Raw genomic sequence first — 18,824 nt, 5'->3', positions numbered from 1 at the left:
ATACATGTACACATGCTCTCTCTCACACTCCCACACACATGCATACATGCTCTCTCTCATTCACTTCCTCCTGGAGGAAGGAGGCAGTAGCAGTCTCCTTCTTCAGCCCCCATGGCCAAGGGAACGACTTCCGGCCACAGGACACTGGACTACTTCTGGCAGGGCATGCTCCTCCTTCTCCTCCAAAGCAGCGTGGCCCCGCCGAAATCATTGGCATTGTAACCTCAGCCTTAATAAGTAAAAAAGCAGTGCAGCCCTGCCAGAATCAGCAGCATTGCCATCGGGGCCACGCTTCTTTTCCACTTACTAAGGTCATGTCAACCACGCTGTCGATTTTGACGGGGCCATGCTTTTTCTTTTGCTGAGTACCTGCCGGCCACACTGCTCTCCTTGGCACATGGCAGCGCTATAGTGCCTTTTCGTAGTGGCGCCTATGACCTTGACCATATTGGCATGCTACAGCTCTGTCTCACACTGTCTAAGTGAGAAGACAAAGAAATACCATCAATCAAACCTCTAATACTCGAAATAGAAACCACATAAACCTTCAGTATAACAACATTCAGGCCTATGTCTAAGGTCTGAACTTTTTAAAAATCTGGCTAACCAAGCCTTCTAAAGCCCTGATATGCCTATCTTTGCTCTAGTGAGCAAATTGCCTGCAGATAGCATAAGATGTTTTGCTAGTAGAAGCCTTCATTACCTCTGGTAGACTCTGTCAGGGCAGCTCTTGTATTTCAGGGCATTCCTCTGAATCTCCAGGCCATCAGTTTCAGAAATTGCAGATTGAAATGAAATACGGGGCCATATTTTACGATGCCTGTTCTCTGATCTTCAAATCCATCAACTCTGGAAATCAAAGCTGTCTCAACTAGAAAGGTGCCATCAGAGCCAGACTCATCTCTGCTTTGCAAATTCTTATCTTGAACTCCAGGCAGGCATCACACTGCAACAAACAAAGAAAGAACAAGGAATCAATAACTGTTTTACAGACTCAAGAAAGGAGATGTTTGTGGCTACAATAAAAGGTGCACACCTTTTATTCCAAAAAGTGTAAAGAAAATGAATTGTGACAATAATGAAACAAAACATAAAAACAAGATCAAATAAGGAAACAAGAGTCAATACAAATTTTTAATAATTTATCCAGTACTTCTGTTTTAATTACTATATGCTCAAACCCCCTCTGCTTTCTTTAGTTTTTTATTCATTCCAACTTCCTACAGCACTGTAGATTTACATGTTTGAAAGGTGCTGTCCCAAAGATCTAAGTAGTCATGGTGCTTTACACGGATGTGTATTTAGATGATCCAAATGTGAAAAACACAATTAATGTATCAATTGCAACTGAACCAAAACATCAAGTCATCTGAAAATGTCCAAAAATTTTCAGATCATTGGTTATGCAAATAGCAATTTGCAAAATGAATGATCTAAAAAATAATTTTAAAAAATCCCCAATCCCTCTGAAATAAAATTCACCCAGAAACAGACCAAAAAGAAAATGGCGCAGACTGAACCAAATTTTTTTTCCTCTTTATAATAAGTTTCTAGGCACATCCATTGTGATGTTGAACATTCATAGAAACAGTCAGGAAGGCTTCCCCCCTCTTCCCTCCAACTTTGCCTCATGGTAAGAAACATTAGTAAGTAAGTCTCTCCCTGCAGCATGTGCCAAAAATTTTGTCACAAAGTAGATGCCTTTTCATTTTCCATGAAAGTAATAGTTTTGTCATTTGGAAATTAAATAATTTGAAGATTACATACAGCATGAAAAACAAATAGTAGTATAAGCATAATAGAAAAGTTTATTGCACATATTAGTAGTCTAGTGATTAGAGCAGCAGGCTGAAAACCAGTGAAGCTAAGGTTCAAATCCTGCTGATGCTTTTTGTGACCTTGGGTAACTCACTTCACCTTCGGTTATGACCTTCCTAAGTTTTTTTGACACAGAATTGGAGAATAGCCTTAGTAAATCATGCCCTTAGATTATAAGTCCTCTGGGGACATGGAACTACCTACTGTGCCTGAATGTAACTTGCTTTGAGCTACCAATGAAAATTTAAAAAATAAAATAAAATCATGGCACAAACAACTTGTTATGCTTCTTTGCCTTTGCTTTTACCCAAGATGGTTCAGTGTGGTGGAAAAGCTGTACCCAGACAATGAAGTCAGTGGCTCATACCCACTCTGCTTTGCTTTAATGTGCACTTAAAAATCAAGCAAGCCCACTCACTTTAAATTTACCAACTCATTTTCATTTTAGTCATCTGGAAACTGTGAAATACAGGTCAGTGTCTTCAAAGCAGGTTACACACGACGAACATGACTCCGATGTACCACATGCCTCTACTCTAGCCTCGCTATACACAGCCCTAACTAAAAATGGTTTGCAGAGCCAGATAACAACAAAAAGTATAGAAGCAGCTATGTGAATCTTCACTAGGCGGCATGATACATTAAATGGATATAGAAGCAGGAGGTTTGTCTCAACTAGAAATTTAAAAAGCAATAACCAAAACCTTAACCTTTGCAAACGCACTTGTATTAAAAATTTCCTGTGAATATAACACTTCAGTAGCACAGTGATGTGCAAGGGAATCCTTAGAAGTGAGAGTAAAACCTGAGATTACTCTTCAATACTGCATCAGATCAGGAATGGACTAGAAGAACATTGTGACTCTCACTTGTCATTATTGTTTGTGTTTCTAAAAATCATGATTACAAACCATTATGATAAAAATCCAGGAAATTGAGGCATAAACAATATCAAAGGACTGTACAAATGCTATGCAATATTTTCTTTAGACATATTTCATCAGAGAATATGCATCGAGTCATCTGTGTGACTGTTTCAACTGTTACAGTTCATGGAGACAGAACACATTGCTTGGGAAAAGGACCTTAATAGCCTGGAAAGCTTGCTTCCTTAACAGCTTATCAGCATAATAAAGACATTATCCCTAAAATACTACTTGGTTGGGTTTAACTTATAAGACAAATCTTTATGTTCAAAGTTCTGTTCTTCTCATGACCCACAGAAATAACAGATATAATGACATCCAGAGCAAATAAAATTGCCATGAAAATCAGCAGTAACTTTTACCAGGATGGATCACCAGGATGGATCATCATTTAAAAAAATATTAAATTCACATTCATTGTGATCTTGAATGGTAATAAAGAGAAAGAGTTATGTCTTCTTTTTCACTCAAAGGAAAAATTGCTAACATTTCTCAGATATTGTATGCATACATACTCTATGTATTTATTTATTTGGGTATTCCTGCATTCCACAAGCTTCCAATGTATTTATCCTCTGCGGATCACAAAATAAAACTAATAGAGAGTTAATATATATTTAATAACATGGGCAAACATTTCCCTCCAGCCCCAATAAATCTCACAGACACATGGAATGGAGTTAACAAAAGGCCGCAGTTTATTAAAATACGTTTAAACTACCCGAGTGCAAATATGATGAATTCACAGCTGGCCACTTGTCCTCCCACTGGCATCCGAGCCTCTACCACCACAGCCCAGCAATATCAGCCTTCAGACACCAATCTGGCAAACTCTGCCACCTACCGGACCTTTTCTACGTCCCTTCAGGAGAGGTTCCCACCGCTACTGGGTCAGTGTCCCTACGATTTGAGCATAATGGCCTACTGGCCAAACTGCACACGTTCATTGCCATTACTCTTGGTATAAATTCCAACATTAACATTTTAAACATATACAATAATCAGGACTTGTGTTACCCATCAACTGCGACAAACAAGAACTGCAACAAATGTCAACAAGGGAGGGAGGATGGGAAACCCTCCAACTGGGCTCCCCTGCCCAGTTAAAAAATCTATGGCTGCCCCGGCCCCTAGTGATCTGTCCCTCCAGGAGTGGACCAATCAAAGTCCAGCCTGAGCCCTTTTAAAAATAACCCCATGAGGACAGCTGAGCAAAGGAGGGGGATGGCAGATAGAGGAGGGGAATTGAAGAGAAACTGCACAGGGGCTAGTTCTCCCACCTTCCTGATTGTCTCTCTGCTCCCCTCCTCTCCCCCAAACCCTCTCAGTATATATTGGGGGGGGGGGGGGGGCAATGCCAGGCCCCTGCCATGTTAAAGCAGCCAGGCAAGACTTCCCTTGCCTAACCTAAAACACATAACTGTAGATATAGATATATATGCATGCATAGAGAGAGAGAGAGACAGAAAGGGACACACACATACACACACCAAATGCATGAGTAAAATCTATTTCTAATGTCTTTTTTTGCTGTTTTCTGATTTATGGTGTCCTAGAGTATCAGGCTGTTTTCAACAAAGTATATTTTACTTGAAAGAGTAAGTTAGTGTTACCTTTAACACTGAAACCTCATTAAAGTGAATGGATTTATTCAATATCAACACTTGCATGGTATATGAAGTACTCCCTGCTTTGCATACTGGGCACTTATGCACAGCCCTCCTAGTACACAGACTGCAATACCAATGCTATGTGCTAGACTAAGCTATAAACACTGATGCAGGTTGATAATCATTTCAGCAAAGACAGTTGAAAACAAAACTGAGAGAAGCATTGTGAGTTTTATTATTTTTTTAAACACTTTACAAACATATTTTACACTGTTTACAAACATATTTTACGAACAAAATGCTTGACTGCTAAGATAAAAGATGTGTGAGCTACTTGACATTTAAAAAATGTTTCCTCTTTTGAGAGGAGAGTGGGGCATCAAGTGCATATTTTGCTAAAGTTTCATTTTAGATTTGAAACCCTTACCAAATTGGTTTAATCTGCCCCACTTCAATACACTTCACATTTGACAGTGCTGAGATGCGCTCTGCTTCTCTCTGGCTTTAGCTGAATATAAAAGTACACCATAGTCCTCTTACGTCATTTCTCACTTCACACCAGTTTAAATATCTTCTGTGTTAATGGAAGACCAAGCATTTTGCAAGCTAAACTGTTTGAAATTGGTTTCATACTGAGTACAGAAAACCAAAAGAGAAATGTATTAATCAAAAAGATAAAATAAAACAAATGAAGCTTTGCATTAACACTCGTCAGGCTTTTGGGAATCTGGAAAAAACAAACTACAGTGAAGCACTGGTAAACAATTCTCTTGCCTACCAACAACAATTATATTAGCACAAAGACTCAGACAAAGGAAAGACAGAATGCAGAATTGTTTTTGCTAGACACAGGTTAGTGAGATTGTAAATTACAAACAGTGCTGAAAGCAGAATTTCTCCATGAAAGATATGCTCCAGGATCTTCAAAGTTATCTGAATAGTGGGTCTTTTAGCACAGGGGGCCATCTGGCAGAGAACAGTATTTTTCCCCAAAAAGAAAATGCCTTATAAAATCAAGAAAAACAGGGCTAATGCAGCACCAGTAAGAATGGCAGTCACTGGACAAATTGGCCCCACAGGCAAAAGTTACTTTTGACAGCTCCCTTCCCTTTCAGGCTCCTGAGCTCAACAGACTGACTCAAAAAGCTGGTGTGTGCACACCCTTCTCTCCCGAGCTTGGCACCCAAGGTTGTTACCCTTTTTGCCCACCTCTTATGATACCCCTACCAGTCAGCCAACAATCCTTAGGTTAGAGAGCCAAGGCAGACAGAAACTAGAACTAGATTTAAATTAATGGAAGTACTGTCTGATGATGTTATGAATAGTCAGAAAGAAGGTCAATCAGATTTTAAATATATATACACACACAGATATCAATCTTGAAAACTGCTTCAGGAGATGTATTTGCACAGCTCAAGCATTCTGTGTAGGCGATAAAGGGAAGGTACCCAGTGAATATATTAAATACCACAGAACACCGAAACTATTTTCAAAAACCTCATTATGCTGTAAAAACTCTTGTAACTGAGTAATGCAAGCCTATTGACATATAGTCTGTCATCCAGAATTCTGTTACTGGATTCCCAAACTGTGATTAAGGCTCTGTGAGGGGCAGCATGATTGTCTCCAGTACCTAAGGAAGCACTCTGAAGAAAGAAGCCTGAAATAACACACAATCATAACCAGGGACGGAATTTGTGCCTGGGATTTTTTTTAGAGCCTACAGTGTTATGTCTATTTAAAATTATGGACATATGGACAGCATGAAATGTGAATATAGAGTTATAGTACATTTTATGTACATATATTTTAGGGATGTGCAGCAGTAAAATTTGTTTTGGTTTGTTCCTCTGTTTCATCGGACACCTCCATTTGTTTCATTAGTTTCAAATGTGTTTACCATTAAAGTCAATGAAGGAAGCAATGCAGCCTATTTTGAGCATCAAAATGGGGGATTTCTAATCAATTCTAATGAAACGTGGGTACACAACATCAAAATGGGGAAGAGAACTCCAATGCACTAAGACTGTAGCAAGGTGTCACTAAAAGTGGCATGAATAGCCTAAGGCAACGTAAAGGGGCAAAAGGATACCAGCAGTGGCAGAAATTCTCCAAGGCACCATCAGAGGAACAAAGCAGTATCAAGAGCATCAAGAACACCCCAAGGCTTCAAAAGAGGGCACAGATAAAAGTGGCATTAATCCCCAAAGGCAGCTCGAAAGGGGCAAATTGGCATCAAAAGTAACATTAATATCCTAAAGCAACATGAAGGAAGAAAAAAACAGCAAAGGTGCAGAAAAAATCCCTAGGCTCTGACAAAGCAACACAAACAGGCCGATGCAATAAGAGGTGCTGGAGAGCCAGTGCTCCGAGTCGAGCACCCACTCTCCTGACGCGCACCCAGGCACCTCTCCTGGGTGTGCGATCTTGTATTCAAATGAGGCCGTGCGCTAATAAGGAGGTTCTAGGGACACTAGTGCGCCCCTAGAACCTTATTAGTGAAAGCGGTGCCTGTCAATGGGTCCAACAACTGATGCTTAATTTTACTGGTGTCTGTTTTCGAACCTGCTGACCGGCGGGCGGATTTTTATTTTTTTTTATTTTTGGTGCCTTTGACTTAATATTCCTATGATATTAAGTCAGAGGATGTACAGAATAGCACTTTTCCCGGTTCTTTCAAGTTAACTCCTGCCCTTGGGCAGGCGTTAATTTCTGAGAGTAAAATGTGTGGCCAAGCTACACATTTAGGGGTAGATTTTCAAACCGCGCGATTTGGCGTACTTTTGCTGGCGCATCAGGCGCAAGCAAAAGTACGCAGGATTTTAGTAGATACGCGTGTAGCCGCGCGTATCCGCTAAAATCCTGGATCGGCGCACGCAAGGCTATCAATTCCGTATAGCCGGCGCGCGCCGAGCCGCGCAGCCTACCCCCGTTCCCTCCGAGGCCGCTCCAAAATCGGAGCGGCCTCGGAGGGAACTTTCTTTTGCCCTCCCCTCACCTTCCCCTCCCTTCCCCTACCTAACCCACCCGCCCGGCCCGGTCTAAACCCCCCCCTTACCTTTGTCGGGGGATTTACGCCTCCCGGAGGGAGATGTAAATCCCCGCTCGCCAGCGGGCCGCTAGCGCGCCGGGATGCGACCTGGGGGCGGGTCCAGAGGGCGCGGCCATGCCCCCGGACCGCGCCGGGCCGTAGCCACGCCCCCGGGCCCGCCCCCGGAACGCTCCCGACACGCCCCAAAAATGCCACGCGGTTCGGGCCCGCCCCCAACACGCCCCCTCAGAAAACCCCGGGACTTACGCGAGTCCCGGGGCTCTGCGCGCGCCGGTAGGCCTATGTAAAATAGGCTCACCGGCGCGCAGGGCCCTGCTCGCCTAAATCCGCCCGGATTTGGGCGGATTTAGGCGAGCAGGGCTCTTAAAATCTGCCCCTTTACGTTCAGTATTTCGGGTGAATATCTAATAGGCTCATCAATGTGCATTTGCATGTGATGAGTGCTATTAATTTTGGGGGGGGGGGGGAGATTGGCCGTGCATTTTCCACATGCTATTGCTACCCCTTACATTATAAGGGGTAATAATAGCGCATGTAAAACACGTGGCCAAATGGAGCTCAACGGTGCACTCGGCCGAGCACACCGTTCTGTATCAGCCTGAAAGAGTGGTATGAAGTCCCCAAAGCAGCATGAGAGGTGCAAAGTAGTCATCCAAAATGGCAAGAACACCCCAAAGTATAACGTCTGGGATATGGCAGCAAGGCTGAGTGGCAGCAAGAGCCCCTAAGGTGTATCAGCAGGAGCAGGACAGTAACCTTGATTGATCCTCCCTCCTACTTGCCCTCTTCTCCCACTTCAGCTCTGTCCTAGCTACTGCCTCACTCAGGAATTTCTTGGCTGCTATACTTACCAGACTCACTACAGCACTTCTCAATGCACCATTGACTTGAATGAGAAACAAATGAAAGTAAAATTGTTGTTTAATTTGTGGGCAGCCTCCATTTGTTCCAAGGGTTATTGAATGAAACAAAAATGTTCTCGTTTGCTGTATTTTATACATTCATTTCAAATGAATGCACATCCCTAATATATATATGTATAATACATATTGATATTTATATATATTCATCTCTCCCATGGTCTTTATAAAGAGTTTTCTCCATCTTGAGTCTATGGAAAAATATTTAATACATCTATTCCAACATGAGATGGAGGTGCAAGTATAGAAATGTGTGTGTTTAAAGAAAATCAGATATAATTTAATATTCTATAATTCTGCAAAGCTTGTTTCTTTGAAAGTAATATTAGATTGGGAAGTTAAACCAATTTACATTGAAAAACAAAATACCCTTCACAATTTTTCTTATTCAGTTCTTTTTTTATTTGCAAACTTATATTTTATTTATTTAAAAACTTTTCTATACCATCATTAAGTTAGATTACCATCACAACGGTTTACAAAAAGGCACAAATAGAAATAAAAGTTGATTAGTATAGATAACATAGTATAGGTGTGCCATCATAGAACTGTAACATATTTGTTATAATAAAAAAAACCTCTAAGTTGAATTTAGTTGAAATGTTGGTTAGAAAACTTCTGTATGGTTCAAGTCTAAAGTTAACACTCTAATATGTATTTGGAGATAGTAGAAAGAGATTAAAAACTAATTACTTGGTTCTTACTTTGCATTTGTTTGTTTTTCTTCATTCTCCTTATAAAAAGCCTTTTTGCATTTCAGAAGTTTGGCAGTTCACAAAAATTGATTATTGTACTTAAAATGTCTTAAAAAATGCAGGCATTATGGCATTAGCTCCAACCCTCTGACTAGTTTCCCCATACATACATTTATACCTAAGAATGAAAAGCTTCTATACTGTGTTCCAAAAGGAAAGCCAACAGCTGAACTTGACTGTCTTACTCTCTCTGGGACACTGAGCTGTATTCCAGCATTTAGCCCAGCAGAGAGAGTGGATTCTTGCTCTTAGATTTTCACACTGTTGGCTCAGCTGTCCGCTGTGTCCTCACCCCTGATGATGTCACCTGAGCAGTGGGGCCAAAAGCTGGCAGTCGACGCCGCTATAGACCCTCTGAACCTGTCAATCTCACTCTCTCTGGGACATTGGGTCGTATTCCAGCAACTAGTCCAGCAGAGAGAGCGGATGTTCTCACCATCAGTTCAGTTGTCAGCTGTGGCCTGTGGTCCTGCTCCCTTGATGACATCACCTGAGTGGGGGGAGCCAAGAGCCAGTGGTTGACACCATAGTTGCTATGCACCAAAGATATGAACATTCCTTCACATACACAAAGGAGCACAACAAAAGAGCTCCTTTACATAAGAACATAAGATATGCCATACTGGGCCAGACCAGGGGGTCCATCATCCCAATATCCTGTCTCCAACAGTGGCCAATCCAAGTCACAAGTACCTAGCAAGTACCCAAATATTAAACAGATCCCATGCTACTAATGCTGGCAACAAGCAGTGGCTATTCCCTATTGATTAATAGCAGTTTATGGATTTCACCTCCAGGAACTAATACAAACCTTTTTTAAACCCAGCTACACTAGTTGCCTTAATGACATTCTCTGGCAATGAATTCCAGAGCTTGATTGTGTGATGAGTGTGTTGTGATATTTATCCTCAAAAATCACCAACTCCACGCCCGATAAAGTAATCTGGGGGCTTATATAGATAATCACAATTCAAACAACCACAAGTCACCCAGTAATATTTAAATCCATTGATTATGTCGGCTCTGTATGGCAACACCCAGGTTCGGAATGGACAATTTTTTTTGAACGGGTCTACAAACTGCAATACGAGTTTGGTGATCTATGTTCTACCTTGCCCATGTGATTTAATCTTTGTGGGTCGCACAAAAAGAAAAATGAGGACACGATTAATAGAACACAAAAGCTGTATTAAAACTTCAAAAATAACAGCTCTGATGGTGACCCATTGTCTAGAGAAAACACGCCAGTTTAAGGAGTTTAAATGGATAATTTTGGAGTCTGTCATGCCCTCAGAGAGAGGGGGTGATACTCAATCATTTCTGAACCGTCGAGAACAATTTTGGATTTTTAAATTAGACTCTGTGCAACCTAAGGGGCTTCATGAGGTGATCTATTGGTACTCTTTGATTTGATGGTGGAAGATCAAATGAATGTCTTTTAAGATGAAGGAGCTTCAGCTGATCTGTAAGGTGATGTAATTTCTGTTCGTAGGAATGTTTAAAGAGCTGGGCTGACACCATGTTAATTTAAATTAAAATTAAAAAATGAAAGGTGAATCGTAGATAGCAGTGTGTGGAGCTGTTGTTTGAGAGCGGGCTTGCCAACTAAAGATGAGAAGAGTTTCCAATATATAAAGACCCCCTGATGCAGATATTGAAACATGGATCCATGTCGGGGCAATGATGACAACATTGAGAAGTGGGAAGTTTGTTTTATGCTCTCGTGGTCAAAACTGTTGCTTACTAACAGGCCAATACAGTAAGGTGTGCTCGGCCGAGCGGACTGTTAGCCCGTTTGGCCGCGCTTTTTCGTCGCGCTATTTTTACCCCTTATACAGTATGGGGTAATAGCATGTGGAAAACATGCGGCCAACCCCCCCAAAACTAATAGCACCCACAACATGCAAATGCATGTTGATGAGCCTATTAGTTAGTCCCGCGCGATACAGAAAGTAAAATGTGCAGCCAAGCCGCACATTTTTCTCTCTGAAATTAACGCCTACCCAAAGGCAGGAGTTAATTTCGGCTGGCACCGGGAAAGTGTACAGAAAAGCAGAAAAAACTGTTTTTCTGTACACCCTCTGACTTAATATCATAGAGATATTAAGTTGGAGCCCTCAAAATTAAAAAAAAAAATCTTTAAAAAAAAAAAAAATCTGCCCGTGGGTTGGAAGATGGACGCTCAATTTTGCGGCGTCCTTCTTTTGAACCCATGGCTGTCAGAGGGTTTGACAACCAATGCCGGTAAAATTAAGCGTCTGCTGACAAACCCGCTGACAGCCGCCGCTTCTGTCAATAAGGAGGCGCTAGGGACGCACTAGTGTCCCTAGCGCCTCCTTATTACTGCGGGCCCTAATTTGAATAGAGAATCGCGTGCCCAGGAGAGGGGCCTGGGTGCGTGTTGGGAGAGCGGGCGCTCGCCTCGGAGCACCGGCTCTCCTGCGCACTTTACTGCATTGGCCCATAAGACTGCTCTGGTAGTGACCTCCAATATAGAAAAACTAAATTTAAAAAGTTGGAGTTCCCGAAGTTCGGGTATAGTTTTTAAGAGGAGCTAGCATAATAAAATAAAATAAAGTTGGACTTGTGAGTAAAAGCAGTGTGTGTAGACTTGGAGGTCCTTCAAATAATAAAAATAAAAAAAAGAGTAAGATTGGTGCACATAATCAATGGATTTAAATATTACTGGGTGACTTGTGGTTGTTTGAATTGTGATATTTATCCTGCCATTTTAATGAATGACCTTGAAAGTGACTTGAGCACAGGAGTTAACCACACTTGTGGTCTTTTGTACTTAAGACTAATCAGTTTCAAGGGAGCTAAGGGTGGAGCCACACAAGGATATCATGGTATTAACATTGTCGATAGGAAAGTCAACAAGAAGATCGATAATGAGGCCTATGAAATTAGTAGAATCGCTGTGGAGAAGTAGTGGAGACTGAAAATTGGTATTGGGACCCTGAGCTTTAGGTTGAATGAAAATAGAAAAACTGATTAACAAGTGAACAGACCAAGGGATATCTTGAACAAGTATAGAATTTAATCAATATTCACAAATGGAGCCATTAACAAAAACTATGTTTAAGGTATGTCCCAATCTATGAGTAGGATGTTGGATTAATTGACTGCAGCCCAATGAGGAAAAAATATCTAAAAGCAGTGCACATTAAGGAATGAGAGTTGAAATGTTAACATGTAATTAAAATCACCTAGAATAACCATGCTATTGAGATCAGATTTGGCTGAAAGTAGTTGTTCTAAAAAAGGAGAGAGATTGGATTGCAACAACTTAGGTGGACGATATACCAAACAAATAGGTCGATACTGTAACGTGCGGTTGAAGATTTCCCGTCTGTAACGTGCTGGGAGCGCACAATTCGGACGCGTAAGGCGATTCAGCGATACAGTCTCCAGTTTCACGCGTCCTTAGCGCTTTTTAAAACAGACACATAACCCTTTCCGCACGCAGCATGTATATGCTATGTAAATGAACGAATTAGCTGTATAATAAAGGAATTAGCTATTCCCCTCCGATACTGTGACGCGCGCTCAGATTATCTCCTTTGTAACCCGCTATTTTGCCGCGGCCTTAACGTGTTAGTTTACCGCCACCCTCTACTTGGTGTTAGTGTGGTGTTAGTGTAGTGTTCGAAAATTAAAACGGGAATAAAGTGTAAAAAATGGTGTAAAAAAAGTGTAAAAACATTGCTTACCTGCCCTGGCCCCGTCCGGTCTCTGGTGCAGCCCCAGTCCTGTCCCCTCCTCCCGAAGCAAAAAAAAAAACCCGAAAAAGTAGCAAGGCTCGGGCCTGCTACGGTAGTCCCTTCTCCCTTCTCCTCTCCTCCCGATTTTGGCGCTCAAGGCGGCCGGGTGGGCGTGCATTCATCCAGGCAGAGGGAGCCGGCGGCGAAAGCGGCCTCCGGCTCCCTCTGCCTGGATGAATGCATGGCCCCCGCCGGCAGTGAATGAATGCCCGTGCGATTTCAGCGCTCAAGGCATGAGCTCAAGGCATGAGCTCAAGGCATGAGCGCCGAAATCGCATGGGCATTCATTCACTGCCGGCGGGGGCCGTGCATTCATCCAGCGGCCCCCGCCGGCCGCGAATGAATGCCCGTGCGATTTTGGCGCTCAAGGCAGTCACATGACGTGACGTCACGCCTTGAGCGCCGAAATCGCATGGGCATTCATTCGCGGCCAGCGGGGGCCGGGCATTCATCCAGGCAGAGGGAGCCGGAGGCCGCGCCGCCGGCTCCCTCTGCCTGGATGAATGCACGGCCCCTGCCGGCAGTGAATGAATGCCCGTGCGATTTCGGCGCTCAAGGCATGATCGCCGAAATCGCACGGGCATTCATTCACTGCCGGCGGGGGCCATGCATTCATCCAGCGGCCCCCGCCGGCAGTGAATGAATGCCCGTGCGATTTCGGTGCTCAAGGCAGTCACATGACGTGACGTCACGCCTTGAGCACCGAAATCGCACGGGCATTCATTCACTGCCGGCGGGGGTCATGCATTCATCCAGGCAGAGGGAGCCGGAGGCCGCTTTCGCCGCCGGCTCACTCTGCCTGGATGAATGCACGCCCACCCGGCCGCCTTGAGCAGTTTTGGTTTTTTTTTTTGCTTCGGGAGGAGGAGACATGACTGGGGCTGCACCGGAGACCGGACGGGGCCAGGGCAGGTGAGCGGGGGCTGGGGGATAGTTTGCCGAGCATCGGGGAACATAACTGTCCACTTCCTGGTACCTGTCATTTCAAATGTCATTTGAAATGACACTTGAAATGACAGATACCAGCGCAGCCGTGAAGCATTAGGCCTGCGAACCCAGGATACTGTATAGGTGCTCTATACAGTAAAATGGGTTGCGCGGGCCTAACGCTTGCCTAAGGCTTCGCAGCCGCGGCATGCATTTGCAGGCAATTAGAAGAGAGTATAGAGCAGTAGGTGAAGAGAACTGTGCGTGCGGGGAACAAGGGTGCGCCTGACACTGCCGCACTGTTTCTACCGCTGACACGAGACGCCATGAGCACATAACTCCAGCACTTCAGTCATTGCACTGGCTACCTGTGGCTTCAAGGATAGTATATAAATCCATGACTCTTATACATAAAGCCGTTCACAACAGAGAAATGCAATGGTTCAATGATCAATTACAATTCAAAACATCAATCCGACCTACCAGATTCCAACATCTTGCGAAACTGAAGATCCCTGCGCCTAATTTGACCAAACCTTCGACTACAAAAGAACGTTCTTTCATCATTGCTGGATCCACAATATGGAATACTATGCCCTCTGAATTACGCCAGGAACTTTGCCACAAAAAATTTAAACAAAACTTAAAAACCTGGCTATTCAAAAAAGCCTTCTATCAATAAACTGAGTTCTATTATATACCTTTCGGAATATTTCTACAGACACTCTTATATTAATTTTTTTTTTATTTTTTATTTTTACAAAGTTATAATTAGTCTTATATTCATACAGTTATTATGTTATATTGTAAAGCTCTTTGCTGAATTAATGTTTGAATGTAAACCGAGGTGATGTTTCTTAAGGACCCCGGTATATAAAAATCCTTCAATAAATAAATAAATAAATAAATAAATAAATAAATAAATACCGCGGCCTTAGAGTATCGATCTGAAAGCAAGAAACAATTGGCAGACAAAACAAGCATTTTATAAGGTGAGTCACCACTTAGATTTTCAGATTTGAGTTTCCAGGAGTCTGTATAGACAATGAGCAAACCACCACCCCGCCCTCTTTTCTGTGGCTGAGAAGTACAAGCATAACCTAAAGGACAAATTGGTTAAGAACAGTGAGATCAGAGTTCAAGAGCCAGGATTCTGTAATGCAAAAAAAAATCTGGTAGCTTCTCTGCAATGAAATTATTTGACTTTTTAGTATTTTAATATTCATTTGACTTTTTAAGTATTTTATTTTTATTATTAATAAGAAATTTTGTATTTTATATTCTTTATTGTTCTACGTAAACCGTTGTGATGGTACTACTAAACGACGGTATAGAAAAGCTGTCAAATAAATAAATTGACATTTTTTTTACTGCTTGAACATTAATGAACATGATGGAGACATCAGTTGCTGGTAAAATATAAGGCTTGTCAGTGCACGGAGTAAAGATAAGGCAAGATGGCTGGCGAAAAGAGGAACGACTTTTGATGTTTGAAAGTTCACCGTACCTTTCATGATTTATAAGTGGAATACAGGAATCTTGCAGCATAAAGTCATCCAGTGTTAAGAAAGCAGAGTTCCCTGTCCCATTGGCCCTCGGCGCAGGACATGGATCTCCCAGGGTTCTGCAAGAACTGTAAAACGAAATTTCAGCCCTATTGCAAGTAATTTGTAGCCTATCATTAAAATAATCCATTGTACCTGAAGACTGGAAGATGGCCAGTGTAACCCCGATATTTTAGAAAGGGCTTCAGAGGTGATCCGAGAAACTATAGACCATGAGCCTGACTTTAGTGCCGGGAAAAATCATGGAAACTATTATAAAGAATAAAATCACAAACATATAGATAGACATGATTTAATGGGACACAGTCAGCATTGATTTACCCAAGGGAAGTCTTGCCTCACAAATCTGCTACAATTTTTGATGGGGTGAATAAACATGTGGACAAAGGTGAACTGGTAGATATGGTGTATTTGGATTTTCAGAAGGCGTTCGACAAAGTCCTTCATGAGAGGCTTCAAAGAAAACAAAAAAATCATGCGATGGGAGGAGATGTGCTTCTGTGAATTGCAAACTGATTAAAAGACAGGAAACAGAGATTAGGATTAAATAGTCTGTTTTCACAGTGGAAAATGGTAAACACTGTAAGTCCTCAGGGAACTGTACTTGGACAGGTACTTTTTAATATATTTATAAATGATCTGGAAAGAGGTTCGACGAGTGAGGTGACACAAAATTATTCAGAGTAGTTAAATCACAAGTGGATTGTGATAAATTGCAGGAGGACCTTGTAAAACTGGAAGATTGGGCATCCATATGGCAGATGAAATATAATGTGGAAAAGTGCAAGGTGATGCATATAGGGAAAAATAACCCATGCTATAGTTTAGAGATGTGAATCGGAATCGGAATCTGATCGGTTCCGATCCAAATCTTAAAATTGTTATCGCCCAGCCCGATTTGAGTTTTGATTATCAGCTGCGCCCGATCCAATAATCAAAAAACCCTCCCCCACCCTCCCGAACCCCCCAAAAAGGTTTTAAAATTACCTGGTGGTCCAGTGGGAGCGCGGGGAGCGATTTCCCGCTCTCAGGCCATCGGCTGCGTTAATAAAAATGGCGCCGATGGCCCTTTGCCCTAACCATGTGACAGGGCAAAGGTAGCGCCGGTGCCATTTTGAATACTGGCAATATGGCCTGAGTGCAGGAGATCACTCCCAGACCCCCGCTGGACCCCCAGGGACTTTTGGCCAGCTTGGGGGGGGCCTCCTGACCCCCATAAGACTTGCCAAAAGTCCAGCGGGGGTCCGGGAGCGACCTCCCACACTTGGGCCGTATTGCCAGTATTCAAAATGGCGCCGGCACTACCTTTGCCCTCACTATGTCATAGGGGCCGACGGTCGGCCCCTGTGACATAGTAAGGGCAAAGGCTAGCGCCGGCGCCATTTTCAATACTGGCAGCCACTAGCCTTTGCCCTCACTATGTCACAGGGGCCGGCCGTCAGCCCCTGTGACATAGTGAGGGCAAAGAAAGTGCGGGCGCCATTTTGAATACTGGCAATATGGCCCGAGTGCAGGATGTCGCTCCCGGACCCCCGCTAGACTTTTGGCAAGTCTTGTGGGGGTCAGGAGGCCCCCCAAGCTGGCCAAAAGTCCCTGGGGGTCCAGCACTGGCCATCCAGTGCTCCTACCATGTGACAGGGGCCGGCCAATGGCACAGATACCCTGTGACATGGTAAGGGCAAAGGGCCATCGGAGCCATTTTTATTATTGGCAGCAGATGGCCCGAGAGCGGGAGATCGCTCCCTGCGCCCCCGCTGGACCACCAGATAATTTTAAAAGGTTTGGGGGGGGGGTCGGGAGGGTGGGGGAGGCTAAGGGGGTCATTTTAAAAGGTCAGGTGGGGGTTTTTTTTATCGGGCCATCGGCGCCATTTATATTAGTGGCAGCCAAAATGGCGCCGATGGCCCGAGAGCGGGAGATCGCGCCGGGACCCCCCCACTGGATCACCAGGTAATTTAAAACATTTTGGGGGAGGGGGTTCGGGAGGGTGGGGGATTTGTTTTAAAGGGTCGGGGTGGGTTTAGGGGTTGTTTTGGTGTGCCGGTTTTCCCGCCCTCCCCCCTCCCCCGATTTACGATTTTTCATGATAAATCGGGGGAATTTCTATTGTATCGCGACTCTAACGATTTTTGAGCAACAGAGGGCTGCACCCTCTGTTGCTCACCTTTTTTCTGCCTGGCTCCGTTCATCTCGGGAAGATGACTGCCTCTGCCTCTCTACGCCAACCCCTTCGGCATCCCCAGACCGGCATGGACGATTGCGTTTGTCATCTTTCTCCTGGAATCACCTAGGGCATGCGCATGCACAGCCCCGTCTTTTACGTACATCATGGCGGGAACCTCGGGGGCGTCCCCACCGCATGACGTCACAAGCTCAGGACATTTAAACCCAATTCACTATTCCAGCTATGAGTTAGCAAGGAATCCTCCATGCTGATCTCTCTGCGTTACCAGACACCTCCGATCTGCGTATGCTCGCTCCAGAATGACTTAGGTACCCACTCCTCAGGGGGCCTTGCCTTGTTCCTCTACACTCTCCGGAGTTATCCACTCTCAACTAGAACGCTTAAGGTACCCACTCCTCGGGGGCCTGGCTCCGCTCCTGTCCACCCTCTGGGGTTACTACTACCTTCAAGGACGCCTAAGTTACCCGCTCCTTGGGGGCCTTGTGTTCGTCCCAGACCTCCGCTCCTCGGGAGTTCTCTCCTTCCTCTACTACCAGCACCAGAGTGAGTACTTCTGCTCCAGTTCTGTCTCTGCTTGTCTCATCTCATTCTATACAGGACCTGACTTACCCGCACGTCGGACCACACTGGGGTTGTTCCTATTGGTCTCTCCAACTAGGCCTGAGTCCTCGGTCAACCCCACTTCGTGGAATACCCCGGACCTATCTCCCTCTCGGGACCTGGTGAGACTGCGTACTGCATTTCCACCCTGCAGGTTCTAGACAGAATACTACCATCTGAGTTCCACTCTCCTGGCTGGGGTCTATACCCGTTCCTCAGGTCATCTTCTTCGTTGCAGTACAATAAAGACTATCATCCTCTATGTCTATCTCTGCCTAGAGCTAGCCTATCGCTGCAAGTCCCCACAGGGTGTCATCTCTTGCAACGACCAAGGGAACACCCTTCACCATCCAAAGTATAACAGTGAGAATAGAAGCCTGAGTTTGTGTGTGGGTGAGAATGGAAGCTTGAATATGTGGGTAAGAATGGGTGCTTGAATGTGTGCATATGTGGGTGAGAATGGGACCTTAAATGTGTGTATGTGGTGGGTGAGAATGGGAGCTTGAATATGTGTATGTGTGGGTGAGAATGGGAGTGTGGGTTTGTGTGTGTGGGTGAGAATGGGTGCTTGAATGTGTGTATTTGTGGATAAGAATGGGAGCTTGAATATGTGTATATGTGGGTGTGAATGGGAACTTGAATATGTGTATGTGTAAGTGAGAATAGGAGCATCGGTTTGTGGGTGAGAATGGGAGTCTGGGT

At 43.9% G+C, this 18,824-nt stretch overlaps 1 long non-coding RNA gene across 1 annotated transcript in view; it reads right to left on the bottom strand.

Annotated features, from left to right (window-relative positions):
- Positions 1 to 709: 709 nt before the first annotated feature.
- LOC115088730 overlaps positions 710 to 18,824 on the bottom strand; it is a 505,773-nt gene continuing 487,658 nt past the window's right edge. The window contains exon 3 of the long non-coding RNA XR_003855842.1: positions 710 to 946. This is a non-coding gene — a long non-coding RNA (uncharacterized LOC115088730). The remainder of the gene's footprint in view (positions 947 to 18,824) is intronic.

Source organism: Rhinatrema bivittatum, chromosome 3, assembly GCF_901001135.1.
Source record: "Rhinatrema bivittatum chromosome 3, aRhiBiv1.1, whole genome shotgun sequence".
NCBI lineage: Eukaryota > Metazoa > Chordata > Amphibia > Gymnophiona > Rhinatrematidae > Rhinatrema > Rhinatrema bivittatum.
Note: the sequence above shows the minus strand (reverse complement) of the source record. Positions and strands in the feature narration are given on the sequence as shown.